Source organism: Anguilla rostrata, chromosome 8, assembly GCF_018555375.3.
Source record: "Anguilla rostrata isolate EN2019 chromosome 8, ASM1855537v3, whole genome shotgun sequence".
NCBI classification, from domain to species: domain Eukaryota; kingdom Metazoa; phylum Chordata; class Actinopteri; order Anguilliformes; family Anguillidae; genus Anguilla; species Anguilla rostrata.
Window position 1 is genome coordinate 33419850 of NC_057940.1, and position 27167 is coordinate 33447016.

The 27167-nt window shown below is 41.1% G+C and overlaps 1 long non-coding RNA gene across 4 annotated transcripts; it reads left to right on the forward strand.

Annotated features, from left to right (window-relative positions):
- Window positions 1-6367: 6367 nt before the first annotated feature.
- LOC135261469 (uncharacterized) lies at window positions 6368-26963 on the forward strand. 4 transcript variants are annotated; one of them, XR_010331947.1, is made up of 6 exons: window positions 6368-6543; window positions 6693-6774; window positions 7184-7291; window positions 7965-8008; window positions 16617-16847; window positions 26446-26963. It is a non-coding gene; the product is annotated as an uncharacterized LOC135261469 (long non-coding RNA). The 4 variants fall into 4 exon arrangements; XR_010331948.1 differs by having other exon boundaries at window positions 6369-6543; window positions 7968-8008; XR_010331946.1 differs by lacking the exons at window positions 16617-16847; window positions 26446-26963 and adding an exon at window positions 12018-12200 and having other exon boundaries at window positions 6377-6543.
- The last annotated feature ends 204 nt before the right edge of the window (window positions 26964-27167 follow it).

The following is a 27167-nucleotide window of genomic DNA, read 5'->3' on the forward strand; positions in this document are numbered from 1 at the left end:
CGACACACAGGATCCCTCGGACGGGGTCGCGCGGCAGTGGACCCCTCTGCCTTCTGTCACCGCGGTTGCCATGGCAAGCGCTCTCCCCTCCCCCCGCCTCGTCGTCTGGAATCTGAAGGCTGTGCCGGGGGGAGGGGGGGGGGGGGAGGAGGGAGAAGAGAAGAGGTGTGGACCAGAGCTCTGATAATGATGCATATTCATGCAGTGTCTGGAAGGTAGGGCCTGCACAGCTGCTCAGTTTTGTTATTCATATCTATGGCCCCAGAGTAATGGGTCCACTGACCTAAATCAACCTCGATGAAAAGCCCTGGTGGTACGTCACGCGCTAACCGCCACCCATTTACGTGGCCTGGGTCAGTGCTGAGAGGTGTCAAGTAGGCCTATCATCCCGCTAACGCATAAACAAGGAGCTCCGCTCGGCATGCCTGCTCACGGTCTCAAGGTGCGTTTACATGTAATCACCCGCTACTTTCATCTTAAAGGAGACAATTGTTTGGTTACATCATGTTAAACCAGGTTGCTAAGATCTGGCTGGTTCTTCTTGTTTATTTTTTCCAAGTTTGTAGCTCAACCGCGGAAACCCAGAAATAACAGTGACAAATGTTGATGTGTAAGACTTATATTAGAAATGGGTACTAGTGGGTTAATGTCCATTGTGTTTATTTTTCAGAGGCAAAAGCTACATTTTTTAGTGCTGCTTGCTGATGAGGTTGCTCTGGTTTCCTGGTCTCCATAGAGACATGTCTCACACTGATTCCTTCGCTCATTAAAACACAAGATTTAAAATTATGTGTGGGCCAAGCTTGCCATTCAACTCATACCATCTTATTCATTAAAAAAATATTTTGTTGATGACCAGAATCTTGCACACATGATGATGGTAGTTGTGGGTTAATGTATAATGAGCCTTTTATTTCCCCCTCACAAAATAAGTACTTTAAGTACTCTGTGCTACTTGAAGAAAGACCTCAGTGCCCAGAATGTGTAGTGCCCACATATCTTCGTAAGCCTACCACTCTACCTCATCCCTGCACATACTTTGAAGGTAGAATTTAGTACAAAACTGATATAAAACTGATAAACTAAACCGCAAATGCCAAATGAGCACCACAAAGTAGTTATGACTACAGTATATGCTTTGAAATTATGGATGAGCACATTCACATTGAAATTCATTGTTCCTAACCGAAGGAATATATTAAATATGACAATAGTAGTTGTCCTGTCGGGATTTAAACCTAATTTTCTTTTCTGCCTTAGTCCACACAGCCCTGAGGGTCCTCATTTAAGCTACTGAATCTCTGAGTTTTTGTACCATGATCTACTGACAAGAAAAAGCCAATTTGCATCGCACCGTTTTTAGATTCAAAATGCAGAGAATGCATTTCGGGCTCCCATAGGTTTAATTACCACTGTTTGTTGACAATATTCTTCTCTGTTTCTGCATTAGCCACAGAATAATAATATAGCTAGATGAGCTCTGAGATCTCATGCATTACATTATATGTCACTGCGCTATGAGAGAGTCAATTTGAAATCTTGTCACAGACTATTCAGTCTGCATACATAAGCCACATGACTTAATGCAGAAATATGCATTTACTTTCACATCGATTTATATTTCATGTTGCATTCATGAGGTTTTGCATCACGTACAGAAACATAAGGCACTTACTCATATATAAAAGGGTTTTTCTGTTAATGAATTTGACCCATGGCAGTGACTGTACAATGAACCCTTTTTCCGTTCAGTTAGGGCGAAAGCCCATTTGTCTTAAATGAGGTAACAAAAAATAAGCAAAAGCGCTAACAGTTTATAGATATCAGTTTCTTTATAGAAATGCATATTGACTCAGATGAATGCTCTTTTAGGCCATCATATTTTGTTCATACTTAACAATATTAGTCCAATAGTTTATAAATGGCAAGAGCCATTTTAACACTTTTCCTGGGGTTCATTTTAGTATCTTGGTTTGGAGGCCATGTAAAATATGTAAAAAAAATTTTGATGCTTAGTTGAAACAGGAACTGGATGTAAGGTTAAAGATAGAACCCCTGATTGTTGAATAAGATGTTAATTTGTCTCCAGAATAGCCTAATTTTTAGAAAAGAGGATCGCCCCTTTTGTCATTCAAGTGTGTACCATTATGTGAAAGACAATGCCATGCTTGGTCCTGCCCCATAAACCCACTGATCCTTTCCCCTGCCATTGTCTCGCCATTTGCTCCCTTTTTTTCCACCCTTTATGTGCCCCTCAGTGACGAGGTCACCCGCCCATCCATCCCTCTCCCGCGTGGCGGTTAGGGGCAGATACCGGGCTCGGCCAGGCCGGGCGCGGTCGTCCAGGGAGAGGCGGGGCCTCTCCATGAATCAGGCGGCAGGTCCGTCCCAGGCGCATTGTTTCCGACTCGTGCTGGGCCCTTCGGCAGCAGATGCCGAGCCTCTCTGAGCCGCTGGGACGTAATTAATCACTGTCTGGCCTCGGTGTGGAGGAAGATAATCGCAGGCGCTATCTCAGAGAGAGTGAATGTACGACAAGCTAATTCGGGACAGATCTGATGGTTGCTTAAAGGCTGATTCCTTGTTGGGCTTAGCCATCACCAAAGTCTTTGTGTCCCTTCATTGGGGTGTCAGTGCGATGCTACCTCTTAGCTTAGTGGACTCGTCTACCAAGAGCTTATCATTTTTACACTTTACATTTTAACGTTGTATAGAATACCGGTCAGATGTATTTGTTTTGGATTCAAATACTTTTCTATACTTTACTGATCTTGTCTGGTGTATTGGAACCAATAAAATACTCTGAAAAAGTGCAAACCCCGCCATCTGGCCATATTGGCAGGCTCAATGACACCAGGCAAGATCAATAGAGCACAGAAAAGTATTTGAATCCAAAACAAATACGTATTTGACCCAGGTCTGATACCAGTGTAATAATGCAATGTATAGGTGGTGAGAATTTCAAATAATGGGTTGTTGTTTGTCCACCCTGGCTTCTTAACGCCATTAAACCGAGATAGGAATGAAGCGGGTGTGCTCCAGATTTCACCAGCAGCCATCTCAAACTCGAGGGAGCAATCAAAGGTATTAAATTGGAGCTAAAATCGCGTAGCACATACTAGGCTTAATGCCCTTTCCCATGATTCAATATGTGGTTCCGCTGCTCAGTGCCCTCCTCACTGTCTGCATGCAGGCTTCATATGGTGAGCGGATCCAGGAAAAAAAGCTTGCATTAAAAAGAGATGAAAAGGGATGCACGCATCAGGGCAGAAATAAACTAATTTGGCTTTATGTCTTAGCGATGAATAAAAGACTTGCTGCTTAATAGGGGAAAAATAAATAAGCGCAAGAGAGGGAATTGGAAGTTGCACTTAATTACCCCCCGCCTCCCCCCTCTTTTTTCAAAATTCATTGGTTTTGGATTTTCCCGGCTGAACTGCTAATTGCGGCGAGCGATAAGTTCAGGCCAAGCCTGGGTAATGAGTATTGATCTGGATGTCTGGTAGGACCTCATTATAAAATCTGTTTATGCTGGATATTCCCCAGCGCGAGGCACACACAGCCCTGCAAGCGTTTCGCCGCAGAGCCCTGTCACGCGCACATTAGCGGGCGCGGGAGGCGGGACGGCGGAAGCGCTCAAGCTCGCGAGGAATCGCGCAGCGGGCGAAGAACGGCACCTCTGCTGGAGGCGGGTGGGCGGGTACGGAGGATTCGAGGAAGTTCGGCGAGCGACGCGTGGGGCGGTCGTCATCCTGTGCCGAAAATCCCCTCGGTGGAAACGCTTCAAGGTCGCGGCGCGCGCGGTTTTGCGCACACGCCCACTCCGTCGCCCGCTGCGTGCGGAGGCCGCGTGGGAATGCGCCGCTGACTCCCCCACCCAGGGATCGGGCGGGAATATGGATGAGTCGAAAAGGACCGCAGCCGAGGGAGAAGGCGCCGGTGGCAGGCTCTGATGCTAGGCTAGGGGAGGGGGGAGAGAGAGTTGGTCCCTCTATTTTTTTTACCTCGATGCAGATGACTACACCCCATGAATAAATGCAACTGCTAAATCCATCCTTCAGAGTTCTGCCACTGCCTGCGATTGCAGCATGCTTCAAGCTGTTATATATAGAACCAATTAGCTGCTGCACCGAGACTGATGCATCTAATTGCCTGTCCTGACTAGAGGGAGGTCACTGCTTCTGTTTGAGGGTAGTTATGTAACGTTACATAACAGCTGGCCTGACTTGAATGGAGTCTAAAAAGGAACTTGCCTGGCAGACAATAAAGAGAAAGGAAGAAGGGTTTACAGGATGCTTTGACTTTGGGGCATTTTGTTGCACATGCATAAACAGGGCTTTACATGCCAGTTAAACCCCATTCATCTCCTTGCGTGAATCTGCAGCTCTGCACTTGTTCAGTTTAAAATGAGAATAATCCCTCTTTGTGTTTGTGATTGATAGACGCATGCAACGTGATTATTAGCACTGTGGGAACAGAGTGTGTTCTCAGAGCGGGACCGCTTATACTCTGGCGTCAGTGTGAACAGCCTTTCACTAAGCTTCAAGTAAAATGCTATTCAGTGATGTGTTTTTAGCCAGGATAAATGGTCCTTTTAAGAAAACAAGGAGTGGACACGTTACAGTAATAAATCACATTTAAAAAAAAAAAAAAAACTATTAAAAAAAATTGTTAGCAAATGCAAGCACCCATAATGGTACTTAACACTTACAAGACCAATTACTTGTACAGTAATATTGTCAGAGCCACTGGTGCACCAAATCATGTTATTACAGGCTCCAACAGCACAGAAAAAGGCTTTGATAATCTCTCCTCAAAATGCATGTACTGGAGAATTTGTGCACTCACTTTCCGAGGTGATTTAAAATGGAATCAATAGCACAAGCAGGGAACCAATCATTCTGTCTCACTGATGCCGTGGAGTGGGGGGCGGGAGCCATGCTAAATGATGAGGGAGTAGAGACATATCGTCGCAGATACAAGTCTCCGCACCGTTGGAAGAAACAGTCCCTGAGGGCTTGGCTGAACAGATGACCATAAATTGCATCAGGTATGCAAACAAGCACCTGCTGGAATTTAAAATGCAACCTACAGAAAATGTTCTCTGTTGCGCACTCAAAGGAAGCAGGCCCCTAACCTTAAGGTTCTCTCAAGGATCATATTCCATCAACAGTTGTTTCCATGCAGTCACAGTACTTACATTTAATGTTACATTTGTCTGACGTTATGGAAGAGGGTTGGAAATAAATGATTACTTCATTCATCCCCGAGTCACAACCTGCGGAGGGGCCGTCTATATAAGTGCAATGAGGCAAGCCAAATTTAGATTGGCTGAAAGTGCTGACTTGCCTCCCAAGTCAGCGAATTGTGTCCAAGAGGTCTGAGGAATGAGAGAACAGGAACAGCGGTGCACCTGTGTGCTGCAATGAGCTTCCAGGTTTTCATTTGTATTACAACCAAGCGATAAAATTAGCCAGTGTCTAAATCAAGATGACTCCCAGGGTCAGGGCTTTCGGGGACAAGAACAAGCTTTCTCATTCCCCTGGACAGTGAGTACAGGAGCACTGTCCCCACCCACCAATCTGAAGTGTGATGTAGCAGGGGGATGAACCTTTGACCTTTCCATGTCATCCAGGAACGCTCCAATACCAAGCTCTGGTGAACCTTATTCACTCAACCCGGTTGGGTCTTTCTCCTATTTTATTTCAGTAGGAATGCTCAGCTGTTTTTAAGAAATAAACAAACAAAAAGGCCTTAAATAGGTCAAAGCCTGATCTCTGTTGCTAGTCATGCTACAATACCATGCCTACTTGGGTAGAGATGAGTGTCAGATGTGAGAGGTAGAGTGAAGAGTCACCTTCCATGTACATCTTTTACTCTCAGATGTAATTTAGCTCATGAGGGGGAAGGAATAATTGAAATTGTTTCTCTACTCAAGGGTATCCTCTTGAATACCAGTTTATTACACCAACTGTGCCTCTTGTTTGAAGACACCCTCAGAGAATATGCACTGTGTGGCTTCTATGATGCTACCATCTCAATATGAGTCGATGAAAGATATTGTGTCATCACTATCTTCTACTATGAACCCCAGGCACCAGTCAGCCAAATAGTTTGTATTTCATTATTTCTCACATGATAAATGGTTATTGTGTTGAACCAAACTGAACAGCACAAGAATCAGGCATCAGGCAGTTCTATAATAATACACTGCTCTAATTTTAGTTGCTGCCTCACTAAGCCATTTTTGCAAACAATTATTGAATTTCGCTCCTTATTTGTTATAATATGTTGTCCATCATCCTTCTTGTAGTACAAATGCAGTGGTATATAAATTTTTTTAAACAGACAGAAGGATTACTGCAACTAAAACAAACAAAAAGCCAAACGTTTCCCAGAATGCATTTCTGTTTATCATGTCCTTCAGTCATACAGAAAGCATACATGGCACCTAGGTTCACACAGAGCCTCTTTCTATGGCTCTGGGCTCACCGTGCTACAAAGTGCCGCTGCCACACGTAAGACCATCCTCCTATTTTTCAGGTCGGTACTTCGCCAGATTTACGGAATTTTCCGCCACTGCTCTGGTGTGAACAAAAAACGGCAATGCTTACGGATAAAGCACGTACGTGGGTATGACGTCCTTGCTTTAGACCTTATTTCTAGCACACTCTCTTTATTAAATATTTCAGGCTACTGAATCTGCCCCTGCAACAATTCCTGAACAAATTGTTGCTAATAGGACATATTGGAGCTGCATTGAGATTTTATGAGGTAAAATTGAACATTAACCTATTGTAAAAATGGAATAAACAATGTCGCTGTCCTTGCTTGACATGGCTTTGTCTTGTAAAAACATTACAAAATTGCTAGTCTGCTACTTTTCCCTGGTAAACATCTGTGTCAGGCTCTTACAGTTTTCAGTTGCTTTTTACAATATAGCGCCACATAGGCTTATCAATGGCAGATATAGCTAGCTATTTAGCTTGGCTAACCAAATTGTTTTTATTGCATTTGACTGTAAACAGCTCCGCTTAAGTATTTCGTTTTTAGATGAATGCTTCCATTGTTTTTCTAGTGTTAGCTATTTTGGGATCAAACAACTGAGCATCAATGTCAAACAACTTGCTAAAGACGTTAATGCAAGTTATCTTAAAACTATCACTCTTCAATTGTGTTGTAGGCTACTGGCAGGATTTACATACTACACTACATGGCCAAAATATCTGGATGCCCCTTGGTCTGGGACTGTTTTTCGAGGTTTGGGATGGACCCCTTCATTCCAATAAAGGCAAATATTAATGCAGTGACATTTTAGACAATTCTGTGCTTCCAATTTCAGCAGGAAAGGGCCTTCCCCCCCTCCTTTAAAATAGGTCTGGGCAGTCTGGACAGTCCCCAGTGGGGAAAAAACAACGCATTGTTGTTTACTTACTGCTGAGAAGGTACAGGCAGAAACCCTGTTCATAATGCCGACGTTTAAGATTGTGACTACACATTTATTCTTTCAGCCAGCAACCATATATAGAAAAATTGTATGCCATCTGATGATTTATTTCACACATATAAATCTTTGGTTGATTAAAAAGTATTTTAGCGTTAACTTCCTTTAACAAACTCGCTCTGTACTATTGGCTTTTATGTTCTGAGCAATCACTTTCATTAATTAATCTTTAATCTTTTATCAAGAGCTCAAGTCACTATGTATAATTTGACTTATGGAATGTACTTTTATAATACACTGCACTAACACCCCCCCCCCCCGCCAGACACACACACTGATATGCTGTTAATCTTGCTGAATCGTCTGTTTGTTACACTGCCAATGAAAGCAATCTCAGGGGATCTCTTTCTGGTTCTAAACCAGACCATCACTGCACCATTTCACTGTTACTTTGCCTTTTAAAAGTGCTTTGCACTATGCTGTTCTTTCCTTTTTGACCAATCTGAGCTTATTTCTACAGTAGTGCCTAAAGAGGACCAATTCCCCAGCAGGCTGACCGCACAGGTAATCAAACAGCCTCAAACACACATTGCCTGTACTGCTGAGTTCAGCTGGTAATGACATTACGATAGGCAATCCATTATCATAACACTCACGATTGGTTTTCATAACTGTTGCATGGTATCAGTTGCTGCCCGTATCAATGTTATGATGTGGTATCTGGTTTGTTAGCAGTAAAGGCAATTCCCTGTAATAGCGGAATTGCTATTGCAGGGTTGGCAATATCACTGCTTTGTTTGAAAGTAAAAGCAGAAGTAGCACTGACACGCTATGTAGCCTATTAATTGTGGGGTTTTTTGTACTGGTGCACGTGTACCAAAATGCCATTCTGAACAGTGCAGAAGTTCTGTTCCTTTGTGTATATGCAGACCCAATCCTCATGCCTAGTCTCCAGCGCTTGAATCGCTATCCACCCATGGCCCGTGGTCAGCCTTGAGTGCCGAGTCCTTAAGTTTACTTTAGTGAATTCCGTAAGCAACAAAACTCTGATAGATGTTTTCATGCATGATTGAGGTATAGATTACATGCTTGAATGAGCAGGTTTAATTGACAAGTAAGAGCAAACCACAGCGATTGGCACATTGCCGTTAACTATTTGTGCGCCGAAGCTTCCATCACCCTGCCCAAATGAGCTTGTGCCATCAGCTCTCCCAGACCACCAACGCTGTAGGAAGAAAGCATGGAGGATCTCACGCTTTTACTCTCCGTCTAATGCAATCACGAGTAACAGCACCTCTGGGACGCCAATGGGAAGCAGCTGAAAGATCAAATTACCGGCCTCTTTGCAGCCGGAACACCCCTCAAGGAGAAGGGTAGAAACTCGGTTACGTCCCGTCAAATAACTGATTGAACAGCTAACTCGGTGTGATCAACTGTCAAGGTATAGCGCTGCTCCCTTTTAAAGCTGATTAGCGCAGTGTGGCGGGTTAGCTCATATATATGTATATGTGCAATTCATTCACAATTCAAGACTTCCTTTTAATCTTACTATGTGGAAAAGTATATTCAGGACATAGTACTGCATATAAAAAGAAAGCGTTCTTAAACTGAATTCCACTGTAATTGTACTCTTCAAATTGTCCCATTGTGGGTAATTTTTTGGGCCACTGAACCCCAGTGGCTACAATCCAATGTGGTTCTTGCGAGTCTTCTAAAACACTAATGCTTTCGGAGTTGGGCAGCAAAGTTAAATTGTTTAAATCAAGAACAATGATTAGCTGAGCCAGGTGGCTCTGTGTCTGGCTGCAGCAGAAACCTGCAGATGCAGCAGTTTACCAGGACCAAGCTTGAGTAATGAGGAGCTACATCCCACAGATGAGGAGCTCAGGGACTGAGGGGACGTTAGGCTGCTCCCACACGCACACACAAGAAATAGAACGGCGCAGTGCATGCACTTCCTTCAGATTCTGTGGCGCATCTTAACATTGAACCAGAGCTGGGTACAGAAGAGAACATGGGGGGAAGATCTGATTTAATGAAGGGTGCTTTGTATTCAGATTCTGGGCTCTGCATATTGGGGAGGAACCTCTCCCCTTTATTTGTATGCACAAGGTCAGTGCCCTGAACAGACTCCTTGATAAAGCTGCGCCTGCTTGATTATAGACATTACCTTAGAGCTGGCGCTTCACATGTATACTATACTTCACTGTATGTTTTATGGATATATTAATCTTATCCCAGTTGTTCATTATCAGGAAGCACGAGCGAGGAATCAATGTCAAAAGTGAAGATTTGTGGGAAGGTTAGAGAGCTACTGCAGGAGCAGGTCCTCGTATTCCTGCTTGCATAACGATGGTGCATAAAGAAACCACCTCGTGGATAACACCCACTGCATTTTAATCAATCTGTGGCTTAGCTGTGCAGCAGCAGCGGTGTGAGGTCACAATCCGCAGCCTGGCATTAGACTCCGAGCCTCACAGTTTTGTGTGCGAACGTGACCTCATTTTGCAGGCCTTATGTTGCATATCGTAGTGTCCCTTTTCAAAATCTTACCGAGTGATTCTCATGCTCCGTCAGCAGCTGTGTTTAATGCGAATTGCCTCAGGAAATATCCAAAATGTATAAGTGGATAACGAGTTTGAATGTAAGCTGTGTGAGAGGCCCTGTCTGAGGACACTGGCTAAGTGAGTAAATAATATAGCATATTTCCCTGCACGAGGATCTAAACAAATCCCTGGGCTTTTGAGTGTGGGAGATGCTCTTAATGTCTGTAGCCTCTCTGAACAGCCTTGTTTCGCTAAAATTCACAGCATTCATTTATCTTTGCCCCTATGGAATTGTACAGACCTTGTATAACCTGTGATGTCCTGTGAAATTCATATTTCTCGACATTGCACGCTGCAAGAATAACAAGTACTGTGTGTCTGTTACCTCTAGATCACAGTGAAAAAAGTGTTTGCTTAGCAATGCTATTTGTATGGAGGACAAAAAAGTCGGAAGGAGTGAATTCCAAGAAAATGGATCACTGCGTTCACTCAAGATTGAACTGACATTATAGTAAAAAATGGTATTGTGATGCAATAGCACTAGAAAACACAAGATGTCCATGTATTAGCCAATGGTCATTACTGCACTTTTTGAATGTGCTCTGCTAGTCTATTTAGACATTGTTAAACAATTGCAGATTTCATTTATTTTCATTTGTATTCATAAAGTTCCAGTTTTTAATGTAGTTTCTATGTTTGTGGTGGCTTGTAGCAAAATATTGTAAAATGTATTTTATGCCAGAGCAAACAAGGAGGGGCTAGAGATACCCAGACAGGAGCAGAGCAGCGATAACATTACCTAGACCTCCAAACGACACAAAACTCCAGTACTACCTTTTTTAAAACCTTTAAAACTACATTTTATCTGAATTTGACATTAAGACATACAGATAATGAAAGCAAAAACAAAAAATCTGATGAAACCCAATACATCAGCTTGTAGTGAAAGCAGCTGACGTGATGTAATGTGACTGGTGACTGGTGACAAGCTGGCTAATGACACAAATGTCCAATGCTACCTTGTCATCGTACCTTTAAAAGTTTTAAAACGATATTTTTCACTAAATTTGACAGTGAGACATACAGATCACTAAATCCTAGACATAAAATGATCGCTATGTGTGACTGTGGACGATCAGCAGTCTCTGTGGTCTCAATAACGTTAGTCTAACGAAACTCCAGTGCTAGTTCGTCATCCAACGCTAAAAACTTTAAAACTATATGTGACCCTATCATAATCAATTGAAAGTCGCTAAGGTCCGTTTCATATAAATATGATGTTCAATTTTGGCTGTTTTAGGTATGAGTAAAAATATAGTTCTAAAGGTTTTAATTGTAAGATGACAACTCCGGTTGTACTAGAGTTTTGCATCATTTGGAGGTCTTTGTAATGTTACCTCTGCCCTGCTCTTATCCATGTAGCCCTAGCCCCGCCCGCCCTGTTTGTTCTGGCAGCGCTGTGAATGCACAACAGGAGGTGGGACAGACAGCTGTCTTGATTGGTTGTTAAGATTCAGGGATGGTGGAATTTAGAGTGGCCTATTCTCAGAGCCTGGGGCGGTCAGAGAGACCAGATTGTTTTCTTAGACCTTTTAATTCATTGATATCTGTTGGTATGTTAAGGAAATTTAACCAAATATGAACAAAAGTGTTCTTACAACAAACTTACAGCACCTTTAATAAATATTTTATTGATTATCATGATTAATATTAATAAGCTCCAATATATGGGATGTTTTCAGACAATTGTGGAGCTAGATATTTCACTGCCATTCATTGTTTTCATCCAGAAGCAGTTGTGGAGAGAATGGTACTGTAGGAAGGTGTTAGAGGACTGTGACTCCACCTACCCTGTACATGTCATAAAAATATTGCTCCAAACTAAACAAAACAAATATTAATTGGGTTGCGAAATAGAGCTGGGGCAATTATGAAAAGCTTGTGATATTTCATGCTCTACACTAAGCCTTGCCCTATCCCTTTAAGACTCTGTAGTTTAACAGCAACCAATCCCTCTTCTTGTTCAGGAGATTACCTGAGCTCAGACGCATTCAGACAGAAGGATTTGGAGGGAATGAAGTGCCTCGCCCAAGCCACACAGAGCTCCTGTAAATAACAGTTGCACTGTGTGCTCCTAGAGACATTTGATATGAAACGGGGATGGAGAACATGTTTTGTCCTTTGAAATTCAATTAAAGAGATGATTCATTTATGGTTTGTTTACTCCTCCATTGTTCATTAGGAGCCCTGGGCTGCAGAATACTTCATGCTGGCATTGTCTGTGCTTCGAATATCTTGTCATTGCCTTATATAGGCAAGATAGGGGGGAAGAAGGGGGAAAAAGATCTTTTCAATAATTTTTCAATTTGCGTCTCCATGAAATTAATTAATCAGCCATATGCTTCCATACACCTATAATTCTATGGCGAGTCTCAGTAGAGACGACCAATGTGACCGGTATCTGTCAAAACAGATCAGCTACTGAGTGTGACAGATTAATCATTTGACCAACCGTAAACAACCGTAGCCAATCTATTTTTGACAAAGCTCCAGCAATAGTTGTTTGTTTCTCATGAGCCTTTCTTAAAAAAGAGAACCTCCTCTGGTAAAGACAATCTAGTCTGGCAAGATCACAGGAGATAACTGGTTTTAAAAGGCAGTTTCTGACAATACTGATTTATCCAAGTCCTGAGGCACTGTGGTAATGGGCTGCAGGCACGGTGGGTCATGGGTTCGCTTCCTAGTGTTAAACCCAGGCTCTCTGAATCTTCCACCTACGACTCTGCTGCAGTCCTGATAAGGTTTGCCGTAGCCATGGAACTGCAGATTGTCACACTTCTCTGGAACAATGAACTATAGGGGATGTTCAGGGAGTTGCTAGGCGACCAATCAGTGGCAGAACTGCAGCACCACCTTGTTCTCCTCAGTCAGCAAGGGGCCCGGCACTCTCCATCACTTAAACTAATTGCTTTTCTATACCTTTCATAATTGCCCTTCCTGAATATGTCCCCAACATGTTCTTTGCATACAGGGTACCTTGTTACACCGTGAGTTTAAAGGAGGGAAATATTCGTATACAGAACAATAAAAAACAGGGAAAAAACACACTGCTGTTTTCTCTGTCAATGATGAGCTCATGGATAATAAATAATATTGGACAGTGCTGAGGCTGATGTGCATTACCCGATCTGACTCCTGGCCACAGCTGCCATTGGCAAGCTATGGTCCAGCACATCACAGCACAGAACAGTTTGAAGTCCTGTCTGTTTTATATGCGCAGAGACGAGAAACTAAATAAATAAATACAATCTTGAGACAAGCATTATTTTTTAAAACTAGTACGTTTTTAAAACATTGGTGAATGGTAAATGGCAAAATGGTTAAAAATGTTCATGACCTACAAAAATCTTTCCTTATGCACTAATATTATTTTTCATTGAAAAATTGCAGAGGCATGTTGTCTAATAACTGGTTTTTGTTCTAGTTGCAGTAGTTGGAGCTCAGAACATAGGAATCTGAAACACTTTGGTTTTTCACTTTTGTGCCACCTCGTCTGGTTGAATTTCAAATGCTAGAAAAGGGAGAAAAAATACATAAGCTCATATTAAATTAAATATTAAAACAAGAGCACTTATTTTTTGTTTTGCATTTGAAATGAAAGGTAGGTTATTAAGCAAGATATCTCTTGAGGTGCCATATCTCTGCACATGATGGTCAGACTATTATCTGGAAAACAGCCACTGCCATCCCATAATAAGCATGAGTTTACAATACAATATGGAAACATGACTTCACGACTCCAGCAAAAAGTTAAAATCCATAGATGGCAACCAGTCATTCATTCTAGTTCAAGTCAACTTGCAAGCTAGCATTATTCATGACCTAATATTAAAATTCAATGTGATCTTGGGTCAAATGGTGTCACAGTATGTTTTATATAATGGATAGCAAGCCCAGTGTTGGTGTAAGATATTCTGTGTAAAACAAATGTTCTATATCATACATTTTAGCTTCTGTAATCAGATGTTGATATTTGTAAAGCAAGCTGGACACCTAGACAGACAGGAAGCCGATAAATCCAGAATTTGTATTGAGAGTTGTGATGACTTCTGAATCTGGTGGAAAGCATGAAACTTTAAGTATTAAAATGGATCACACAGAGGTATCCTATGTCATCAGTAGCCTACTAAAGGCCTGTAACTGATGTCAAGCTTAAGGAGAATAAACCCTTGGCAGTGATTGGGTTTGTATGTCCTAAGAGACAGACTTGACGAGGGTGGACACGTCATTATAGTTCTTGTATTTGGTACACAAATCTGACCGTTCTCCTGTAACTACACCATTTTTAAAAACCCAATGAAAAGCTGCATATAAATCATTTGCTAATGATTTGAAGACTTAAATTTAGCAGTTACAGAATGATTCAATGCTTCATTTGCTTATACTATGTGAAGTTGTTGCTGTTTCCGTACATGGTGAAATGCGCTATCATGGCATTTATTGGTATACTGAAAATGGCATCAGACGGAAATTTCACTTTCCCTCCCCATTCTACTTGGCCTGTGCGAGTGCAATGGCTCAAGGAATTGATCCACCTGTTCTGTCTTTTGATGAAATCGCGACAGTACTAATCAGTCCAATTAATCAACTAATTCTTTATTTTTTAGACAAAATTGATTGATGGTGCTTTTGTCTTAAAATAGTTTTTTTTCTTTTTTTAATTGTTACATTAACTTATGCAGTTGCTTCCATCCAGGAAAAGGAAGGATCACAAAATGATCAACACCCTTGTCATTAAAGCTGCTGATTACTGTCCAAAAAAATGGATGGATATTTTGGTTATAAGTTGGATTCAGAGGGGATAAAAGAAAACAAAGTGCACTGTCTGCATTGTAGCATGGCTACCTTACAGTATGTAATCATTACCTGCGGGCACTGCAACCTTTCATACAGTAGGTTCTGTTGGTAGCCAGCTAAGTGAAAATGATGATGCAAAAAACTTCCAGTGACTCATCACAGTCAGCTGCACCGGTGGCATATACAGTAATGTTAAACAAGGACTCCAGGTTTCAGGTCAACGGCATGGAGTGCATTGAAAAGAAAGGCACTTACCAACTCAATTGTTGTATTGATTGCACCAAATGGCCGGCCAATTAGCATGGTCAAGGACAGGGGGTTAGAAACATGTCTGCAGCTCGCTTTGGATCCTAAGGATTATTTATATTAATATTTAATTGACAGATTTAACGTTTCCTGATAAATATGCAGATTAATTCAACTAATAAATTAATTTAACTAGTGATACCTCCCTTTCCCCAGATGACTATGACCACATTACACATTTAAAACATTAGCATTTCACATGAAAAAGACCAATCGATTTTATCTAAAATTATTTGCCGACTAAAGCGTTAGTTTATAAACGGGGCTGATTAACATGCTAATTGGTACAGCCCTTATATATGCATTTAAAATGTGAAATAAGATCTAAAAATAAAACACCCAGTGCACATGCAAGATGTTCAATTATGCATGATCACTGTGACCTTTCCGGTCATGCGGCCTGGGGAGTCTCGCTGAGCATGATTTACCTTTAAGGTGCACTTTACAGAGTAATACTCCCCACAGAGTAGCATATAGCAACTGATGTGCTTAGAGGGAATTTGGAAACTCGCCTCTCATTCTGGAAACTTCCTACTGTAGCTGTAAACCTGACATTTTTAGATAAGGTTCTTTCACACCTTTAATGGATTATCCAGTGGGACATAAAAATAGAGGTCTAAAGAAGTTATGTGATACATGTTCTGTATTTCTTAAAAAGGGAACATATGAATGTATATCTCTTTCATATGCTGCTGTTAGTTTGATTTCCATTTTATTATGTCCGTTCTTTTATCTGGTCCTCCTAAAGTGGCACATGACCACATTCAGTATAAATTATTTGCAATGATTTGTAATATCTAGTATGATGACTTGCCAAAAAAGTGTGGGGCATTTGGAAATTAAACAGGTAAAATTATAAGTATACAGCATTTGTTTCTGTGATGTTTGTGTGAATTCTCATTAGCTGGCAATCTTTGATGACCCAAACAAAAACTGGAATCACACTTATTCAGTACATTATGTGGTTCAAGTAAAGGGTTTGTCTTCAAGTCAGCTGTTTGCCACAGAGTAATTTGAAATAGAGATAGGGTCAGCATTTCACCTTCTCTAGAGAAATGAAAAGTCTGGTCTGCATTCTGCAGGACATCTTTATCTGTCCGGAATGATAGGCCCAATTTAGAATTATGTGAATGCATCAGCAAATATTTTTGATGAACTGATTAAACTTAGTGCTTGATGAGTATCATCATTTGTCTATATTGGATCATTAGTTGAACATTCCTATGGGAAGAGTACATCTGTGAAAATGAAATGCTCATGCACACAACATGTACCGCACACACATGCACACACGCACAAAATGCCATTAGTCTGCACCCTCCTGAATGTACAAACACTTCGGCTATAGGACAGTTTTATAATTTGAAACTGAGCAGAAAATCGGGGTGTGAAATGTGCAGAAATGCTCACAGTACCTATGTAAGCCTCTTGCTTCTTTTAAATTGAATTTTCATTATCGCTAGCCTTTGATCATGGAGCGAGAGAGATTAACAAGCTGGATGGAGGTGATGAGTTTTGTTGCCTGGAGGGAGACGTTGCTGATCGCTTGCTGGTGAAGTTCGGCGAGAAGAGCAGCGGGGTGGTTTTGTCAGCGAGTCAGGAGAACATCTACTGATCCCTAGCCAGCTCCCCGTCACCCCGGGAAACCACGTCGTGACATCACACTGGAGGCCGACTGGTGAAAAGGTGACCCGGTGAGTGATATATGGTCACTGCAAGTCTCGGGGGGAAGGAAATCTGTCAGAGGCAATTTAAAAACAAATGAATCAATGACAGATATTTTTCCATCACTGAAATGTCCAATAAACAATGACCACTTTTCAATATTCAACATGAAAAACAAAACAAAAAGCTGTGTAGTGCCTAATTTTACCTGGTACATTTTTCTCTTTCTTGTATCGTTGTGATCGTGGCTAAGTGACTTATTTATACTTACTGGCTGTGAGTACTTCCTTGTTAATAGTAATTATAAGTTCAGAGTCAAAGACTGCAGGAATTCCCACCTCATTATCAAAATTCAAACTGGACAAATTCAGCGTACATGGGTTCGAATCTCAGCTTGGGATTCTGTGTGGAGTTTGCATGTTCTCCCCATGTCTGCGTGGGTTTCCTCCGGATACTCCGGTTTCCTCCCACAGTCCAAAGACATGCAGGTAGGCAAATTGGAGAACCTAAAATTTGCCCATAGGTTTGAGTGTGTGAGAGAATGGTGTGTGTGCCCTGCTATAGATTGGCGGCCTGTCCAGGGTGTATTCCTGCCTGTTGCCCAAAGCATGCTGGGATAGGCTCCAGCACCCCCCATGACCCTGCTCAGGATAAGCGGGTTTAGATAATGGATGGATGTGTGTGTGTGTGAGAGAGAGAGAGAGAGAGAGAGTCACATTGGTGTCACACTGCAGCTTGTTAGAGACACTCAAAAGCCATTCTGCTTTTGGGACATTGTCAGGTTAACAGCTAAAATGCCTGGCCACCTTGTATATATCTCACTCCCCCTGAAATAAGATTCTAGAGTTAGCGTAGAGTTATGCGTGAACCCCCCATGTGAGCACAGGGACATAAATAACAGCAATAAAAAGCTTAGTGCCATTGCTCACAGAAAGTGAGAGCCAGGGGGAGTCTGTTCCCTCACCTTGCATGTGGCCTGCTCTTTTTTTTCTCCATAAATGCTGATGTCCATATTTGCATCCCTTTTGAAAACCTGCTCGTTCATCGCTGGTATTGCGTAATGGATATTATGCATGTCCACACAGAGGTCAAAGCTTTCTTCCATGTTTAGTATGAAACGGTGGAATAGTGAAAATGAGTCTAGACCCAAATCTTTTTTTAGCTTTTTCCCTGCCTGTGTTTTTTTTCCCCCTCTTCTAACGGTTACACTTCCCCTCGTTTTTTTCCATCGTGATTTCCACTAGCCTGGCTGGGCAGCCGAGAGCCAGTAAATCATTAGCTCTCTTTCCTGAGAGTGTCCAATAAAGTGAAGCCGGGTCCTGTTCAAAGCCCCTCAGCTCATCTGAAAGGGTTTGCTATAAATTGCGATTTATACTGATTCTATCCACGGTGTGCACGTGGGGCACTGCAACTTCATTTATTCTTTTTTTTGTTGCTGTCATCGTCCACCAACGTTTGCAACAGGAGAATAAGGCCCGGTGTGTTTAGCAGAGGGTTAATGGTTTATGCATGAACACCCTTAAAGCGTTGAGTCACCAGGCATCTTTATCACACCTCTCAGGTAACGCTAATTATTTAATTCAGACCACAGACATCAAAAATCAAAAGAAGGAGTTTGCAATTATCACTTTCCCGTTTAGCTGCCTAAAATACCCAAGTCATACAGCAGTAGGTTCGTGACGAGCGATTAGCAGACTTGGTCAAATCCAGTTCCAGCCTGATTTTGGACCTATTAAAGCGCTGCATGTGCATGGGTAATTTTAAAGACCATCACCTCCCCGTATCTGAGCAGTGGTGCATGTAGTACATGTAAATGCCCCTGTTCGCCTGGGGGGAGCATGGCCATTTGAAACAAAGTGGAAAATGGAACATTATATAAGTCTCCCAGTCCCAGCTTAGCTGTGGTAAATTGCAGTGCAGCAGAGATGCTGTATGTGGGGTTCGGGACAAAACCCCAGATTGGGCTGAAGCCAGACAAGGTCAGTAAGCATTCCTCCAAATGTGTGTTTGAGAACCTGCAGAGCTTGAGTCATCCGCCAGGTGACATATTTTATTTACAGCTAGATAATTCTCTTCCATCAGCCTTATCTAAACTATGTTTTCCAACTGTAAGCAAAGGAAAATTCAAGGGGACTCTAAAAATGAAATTCTATTATAGATTTTAGGCAACAGTGATTTACCCTTTAGTCTCTCGTATTTGTTTCTAGTCACAACTATTTTAATGTCATGCATCACTCTAATTAATGGACATTATTGTGCAAGTAATAAATTCATTAATTCATTCATCCATTCATCCATTCATTCATTCATTCATTCATTCAGTTTGTCAGTCAGTCAGCCAGTTGTTATCAGAGACAGAGAAAGCTTTGTTTAATTTCATTTTGTTTCATTTTTTGTCTACATGAAACACGGGACGGAAGAGATGCATTGCTTGAAATTAAATTCAAGCAATCCTCTAAGCCATTACACAACGGACGTTTTCTGCTATCCATTGCTCATAACTCTAGTTTTGTGAGGTGAAAGTTTAATTTGTAGTCAGAACATGTCTGGCAACACCATGGAGCCTAAGTACAGCAAGGGATTAAATCAAAGACTGTTCTTAAAGAGACAGTGTTGCACTGAAAAAGCACATACAGTGAAGACACAGTGTTTCATTTACCTACCTGAAGAATAATTTTTAACAATGCACAATTACAATATTTACGATTCTAAAAAACAATGTCATGTTAGTATCCTGCTATACTGCTACTATATGTTTTCACTATATTCTCTAAAATGCAAACTGCTCATGCTAGACCTCAGATGACCCCACAGATTTATGTAGCTGTAATAGCGTAAGCAGGAAATGAACACTAATAGTAAGCGCATAAAAAGAAAAATGACATCACTGGGATTGTTGCCCAAGCACCTATACTCGTGAATGTGCTTCTGAAATACATCAGACTGCACTAAATCAATAACAAATTAACTAACAAAGCAAATGAACTAATTAACTAATAAATATTATATAGTGGTAATGTACTGATTTACTTGCTTGATAGCCATGCTTTGTGTATACTTTCCCTGCTATAGATAGTGAAACAGCTCTTAAGTGCAGTAAACCTGTTATTATATTAATCATCAGAGACACCTGAGAACTATATTACAAGCATGGTAATAATGATATTGTGTTTTACAGCACAAATCAATGATATCAAAAATAAAAAATAAAACAGAGAAACACAAAAACACAGAAATTAGCATTCATAGTAAAATAAAATTAGATAAGTTATTTCAAAACAATGTTTTTTTTTCTTTGAATTTTCCTGGTGCAGCTACACCGATTGAAAATGGTGTTCTGTTTGACCTGGTAATCCGGTTAGCTCACACTTCCATTTCCACCTGGATGGCCTGTGTGGCATACCGTTTCATTACTCAACACTGACAGAAGTGATATAAATATCTGAGATGAGTTAGAAAGTCCTTTTTTAAAATTTACATAATCTATAAATGATAAATTTCCCCAAACATTCAAAAATATGTAAAAAGCAAAGCTATTGGATATATATCTGCAGTACTTACATGATTTGTTTCTTGTTTCTATGGTCAGTAATCGTATATATAGTGCTGTCTGTGGTATTTGTACTACACAAATGTAAGACAAAAAGGACAGAATACTGCAGAGATTGCCCGTCAATTTTCAATGAAAGCAGTCATTTATTTTTTACAATTGCTTTCGAAAATTCATCTGCAGCTCCAGCTGCCAGTGGTACTATTTTATTAAAGCACACTTTCTGTGTTCAGTTTCTCTGAAATGTGAAATGTCAGGGGGGATGAAGCCAGCACATATTCTTCAGAAGATTAACTCACCTATCCATATTTTAGATGTAGTGTTTGAAAAGCCAAAGCTAGAAATTATGATTGCAACTATTAGCGCACGTGTGAAGATTGATTTTGAAAAGGCGTGAGCAAAACATTCCATTTACCAAGGCCATTGGGTGACACCAAGTATATAATTGGGATTGGAAGCAATCTATGCAAATACAGGGCGTGTGTTGAGGTGTTATACTGTATTACATGGTTTTTCCTGTAGAGAGAGTGGGAACTTGAGTGATGGTGGTGGTGGTTGGGGGTAGGGGTGGGGGCGGTGGGGGTTGCATAATCCATATGTGCCCTTCCCACACCCGTCCAAATGACTTTCCAGTCTTTCAAGCTCAATTCTTTAATTCAAAGCAATCCTGTGAAATCAATACACACACATTAATCAGTACCTGATCCTACAATAACTGTCTTTTTTCATATAATTCACATTTATGAATAGCTCCACAGATATAGGCTATAACAGTGTGGGGGTCGGATAACATTTCTAAGCAGAACCAGACAAACATTTGTTACACAACCATAAAAATGTCCCTTTCTCATGTTTTTCCATATAGTGTTTTCTCCTCTGGCTGAATCTATTAGCATTGATTCCCAATTTGTAACAATGATGAAGTTATGTAACTTCAAAAGGGATTTGCAGAACAGCCACTAGACCTCAAGGGTCACTAAAGGAGGGTGGTGGTGGTGGGGAGGGGGTTTGGGGTGGGGGGGGGGGGTTTCACCTCTCCGTGACATGCCCTGCATAATGAAAGGCTGTTAGAAACACAAGCACCTTTTGAGCTCTCCAGTTAATTCAGTTCACGTCTCTGGTGTTGACCCCACCTGCTTCCTCCTCAGCAGATACCTCCAATTTTCACCCGCTGGTAACCTCGTGGTGATTGTGAATGTTTTCTCACACTACTAGGGTAGATAGACACCGTGCAATGGATTTGATATTTTAAAATGTTTCGTTTTAATTATTTAGTATTTTTAATTTCTTTCCCTTTGACCGACATGATGGAATGATTGGTGTTAAGTTAACTGTAACAGAGTTTATGTGAGTCCACAAGGTATCAAATGTGCTTTATCAGAGTTAAATGTGCTTTCATAGCATATTTAATACTGAACATTTTGCTGTGAAGGGAACTACTTTACTAGACGCAAAAGTGGAATATATCAAAAGATGTGTGTTTATTTTAAGTATTTTTTTTAAATAGTTATTTAAATACGCCAGTTGTATTTCTTTTAAGTCTTATGTAAATAAATGGACTTGGCTTCTATGATTATACTTGTTACAAATTTAAATAGCTCTGTCAAATTTTATTTTACAGTTTACTTATTAACTGGCGGCCAGAGAAGCTGACATTTCTTGTGAATTCAGGTAGACTTTATATAAGCTATGTAGGTGTAGGAAAATCCCACACAATGTTTTTTTTTGAGTGCTTGTCTCTTTAAGAGCTTCGGTGGTGATACAGATATATTTACCTCCTTCTGCCTCCTTTGAAGTCTGAACCTCATACCATTTGGCAGTACACAAATTATTAATAAAGCCTGATATTGTGGTATAAATATGCTATAAAGCTTAAAAATGGCTAAGCTGAGCTTCGGAGTGTTCCACTAAAAGTGAAGATACCGCAGAATTTGAAACTTTAATGCTCAAAGGCTAGTTTAGACAGGCTGGCTACAACATCGTTCTCCCTTAGTCACACTTCCCTTCCCATCTGCGTTATGGGACCGTTCCCCAGATTCCCCCTAGAAGTTTAGTCAACATACACCACGGAATTCAGTCAGCTATGAGGGGCTTAAACACCACTGATAAGTTTGCCAAAATATTTACTCTTTTTCCATATGTACTTTTCTTGTTAAAAAGATAGGGGCTGTTAGTCATTTGAAAATAGAATCATTTTACAGTGAAATCAGTTCATTCAAAAGTATATTACATTAAATTTCTGAAGACCCCAAGGAAAAGATACCAATGTGGTGTGATATCAGGCTTAAAAAGAACAGATAACAAACTGTTTGGCTTCATATCACAAACAGTTATACGGTTGCACAATCTCAGATTAAAGAGTTCTCTTTTAATGTACCAAAACTGATGTGAAGGAATGTTTCTGCAAAATATTCCTATGAATTCATTGCTTGAATTGCTATGAGTGTTCAATAGTTGAAGAGATCTTGAGAAATTCAGCATCACGTGCTGCTTCTGCTCAGTGCATGAAAACCTCACCTTCTCCAAGTGTTATGTTCTCAGCTTTGTAGGCCAGAGCTGTCAATCAAAGTGCCTCTTTGGGAAGCTGTAAACCACATAACCTTGCTAGTACCCAAAGATAATGATAATGCATTGCAGTATATTCAATGATATGGACATAATTTGTTTTAGCCAAATATAACAAGTTGTCTTGCAATCAACCAGCCCATGGCAGCATGTATTAATTACATGAGCTAGCAGTAACCCAAGGCTAAAAAACAAGACAATTTAAGCTATTTTTATTCGTAAAACAGATGTATTGCTTGATGCAAACATAGTATACTCTGTGAGACAGAAATAAGATCCACTGGTAATCGAAGTCCCAAATGTAACAAAAATCCTTTTTGAAGTTCCACAGATTGATTTGCAGGCCTTTAGATGGAGGAGTGTTCTGTTTATTGCTGAAAGTACCCTCAAAGCCCCCACATAAAGCAACACATTTAGAGAGGAGTGAAGACTGTGGGTGAAAGTATATTTAACCTTGTATGTATTGCACTCATCTGACAGGGGGATGTGTCTGGTACAGATTTGACTTGCAATTTCAGGATAATTCCACACGGAACACACTACCATCCAGCTGCCAAAGAACTCTCCCCTCCCTGCTTAATTTTCAGACAAACCTTAAGGAATCCAGACAAGCCTCATATTTATTTTGCTCTCATTTTTTTACAGAACATCTGCGGATACAGTAAGCAAATCACCATCAGACGTGTCGTAATTAAACTTGACAGTGTTCAAATTAATGCCTGCATGCTTAAATTATTAACAGTGTGCACAGAATAAAATCAATGGAGCTTGCTGTGCTAGCTAAGGCCATGCAATGCAATTCTCCTCTGACTTTGTAACAGTGCCGTCGATGCCTGTGATGACAAAAGCACGGGGGTGGGGTGGCATTCTGTCATTCTTCTAGAAAGTTCATGAGTACTGAGTTGCAGAAAAAAGACTGATGGATCCACAGCTTGCATTTGGCCTGTAGTAATGTTGAACACTTGTGTGGAGTTGCTCTGGTGTAACTTTACTAGTGTTGTTATACCATTGTATGAACATGCTGCTGTGTTGTTCTCAGGATTTCAAGGATTTTGGAAACACTGATCCATTTAGAGACTATATAAGAATGCATTTTGCTTGTCTTTGCAAATCCAGAGTATTTATTTCCAAAATGGGCATGCTTTACTGTTTTCTGAAGTTTGTTTAAACCCTGAATTGATTTTGTGGAGAAACAATGTATCTTATGCAGTTGAGCTGCTCGGTGTTCATTTTAAAGTAGGATTGAAGGGCTTATGGAAATTATTCTGTAAAACATTTCTTTCATCATCATGACCATTGTGGAAATAATAATAATAATAATAATAATAAGCTGAAAGTGCTGTACAGAAAATGAGAACACAGTGAACAACGACACACAACCAACAACAAATGCAAATCACATAAAAAGGACAAGACAAAACGACAAATCAGTAAATACAGTCCATACATAGAGATAATTATATATATATATATATATATATATATATATATCATTACATTACAGGCATTTGGCAGACGCTCTTATCCAGAGCGACGTACAACAAAGTGTATAACCATAACCAGGAACAAGTATGACAAAACCCCTAGAGAGAAGTACCGGTCCAAGTGCAGGGAACAACCGCATAGTTCAACTTGGACCCTGAAGGTTAAACTGATTAACACTAACAACGAGAACGGCAACAACGCAGTCTATGGAAAAAAAAATTGTGTAATTAGGTAATTATGTTAATCATTCACATGATTTGGCATGCCATTTACTATGCATAATCCCTGTATAAAATCTAAATCTAATTCTTTTCATTCTATAGTACAGCTTTGATTACACAACAATGAAATATCCCATAATGTTAATAATTCAGTGCACCTAAACATCCTTCCAGTAAAAGGAATCCATTGGAAATGAAAACAGTGATTGTGCCTGCGGTTAATAAATGAACAATGCTCTGATATGAAGGTCTGATATTAGTCTCACCAAACAGGGTAACTCTTGCATATAATACGGCTTCACTGCTTTATTGCATGCGATAATGATCGAACTCGAGATGCTCCATCTCTCCTTCTCCCCGAGCCTTATTTATCACCCGCATGTCATTTCGGTTTTATTGAATTCTGGAGCTCTCGCCGGCAACAGCTGGAAGCCGATTGCTGTGTCCGCAGTGGTCCATAGCAACAAGCTGTCTCCTATTATTTAGGGGAGGTGGGGAAAGTTAATAACATGATTCATGCCCTTTATTCATTGATAATCTGCAAGTAGGTCATGGCTGAGATGTCGCGGATTTATTTGTTATTTTTATTTATTTATTTCTATTCTGCCGGGAAAGACAGGCCACCCCGTTTATTAAGACTGTTCCATGTGTTTTCTCAACCTTGGCTACTTTTCAGGTTTGAAGCCAGAGTCATTCTTTTTTCCCCTCTATTTCTCTGTCAAGCCTTGTAATTTATTTTAGAATAATTGTGTACAAAGGACTATGCTTACCCATATTTTTGCATATTTCGATTCATTATTAAAGCAGAATCCATTGTCCACTGACCTTCAGATTTGGGAAAAATTTGCTTGAGAGAAATTATATACTTTCTGCTGTATTTTATGTTGGGGGGGGGGGGGGGTGTAATAGGCACACAGCCTATCCAGTGAAAGGCAGCCTTAATTGTTCTTTTGAATGTCCTTGTTGGAATTGGCAGTGCAATTGCCTCTCTGTAAGAATCTTCTAAAAATGGAATTGTGATCATTTCCTTTTAATGGCATTTAATGGCTGTGCAGAACATGTGCAGGACTAGGGGCTCCTGAATGCTGCATTCCTGCTAAAGCACGGCACAGTGATTCAGCCCATGGTCTGCTGAGAACATGCCGAACAAAAAACTGAATCATTCCACTTCTTTTAGAATGTTTCTAGGACATTAGGCCCGGACCACATTGTTGTATGTTCCCTAACAATGCACATTTGGGTTCAGGTCTGGTGACTGAAAGTTATGCGCCTCAAACCACTGGGTACACCACTGGGTGCTTCAGACCCCTCTTTTGGCAGGAAAAAATGGTTTTACCATCACTAATGGGACATCACTCAGCAAATCACTCGGACATCACTCACCATGCAAACAAAATCACCAGAACTTTCTGCTGTTGAAACTATGTGTTCACTTGTTCGTTCACTACATTTGTAGCTGAAGCAATGCCAAGGAAGGGGAGGGTTTCAGTCAACAAGGTATCTGGTCCTTTCTGCACTATCCTGACTCCACCTGACGTCTGCCTGCATCAACTGTTTCTGTTACATCATCCAGCACAGAACCTGACTGCAGGGCCTCCAGTGAAAATGTGTTCTGTGTGAACAGATGTCATGTCAGTGCTGGTTAACCTTAAAGAGCAGACATACCTAATGAAGTGGCCACGGAGTGTGCATGATATTGTAATAGTGTCATTCACCTTAGCTATAGTCTTAAAATCTCTTCCTAGGAGATTGCATTTACACAGTTGTGATGTAGCCTACTTTAATTTTTTAAAATGTGATTTTCAGGATAATCAGAATTTTATTTCACTGAAATGGAGCACATGAAAGAAACATTCAACCAGACTCAAACTCTCCGAAGATCTGCACAGCGATCACTTTCATTCACGCCGCGTGTCGGGGCTCTGATTGGAGGAGGTCTGATCTCCCAGCCAGTTAATAAGCATTGATTCAGACCCGACCGACGTCCATCTGATATCCGACGCAGGAAAAGTGCCAGCCTCTGATTAAATTCCGCCTGCTTTGGGTTCCTGCGCTCTTATCCGCTGATCTGCTGTCAGGGGCGGAGCCGCGGCTGTTACTGATTCAATAAGGCGCTGTCAGAATGCCACCGTGACGTCCTCTCCCAAACCCGCCGGGCTGTGATTTATCCCCGCTCCCCGCGCTCGCTTCCACTGGAGGCCGAGCGCCTCAGTGATGGACGACAGCGCGGGCGGCGCGGTCGCCGCTATTCCCCTTCCAAACGGGGAAACTCCGCCGCGGGACGGATGGAGTGGGAGCCATGAATGCTGCGGGGGGGGGGGGAAGAAAAGGGAAAAAAATAACCACCCCTCTGCTGCACCGAAAAATGGTACCCTCCGCCTTTTTCCCGGGAGCATACCATATGTTACACCCCGGCCGGGAAGCATGCAGGTGCTGCCGGCCTGGTGCTGCTGCAGTGTTATTAGTCTGGAGGAAGATCCATACACCGCGAGCGGGGATTGACCTTGGGCTGTTTACTTCAGAATCCC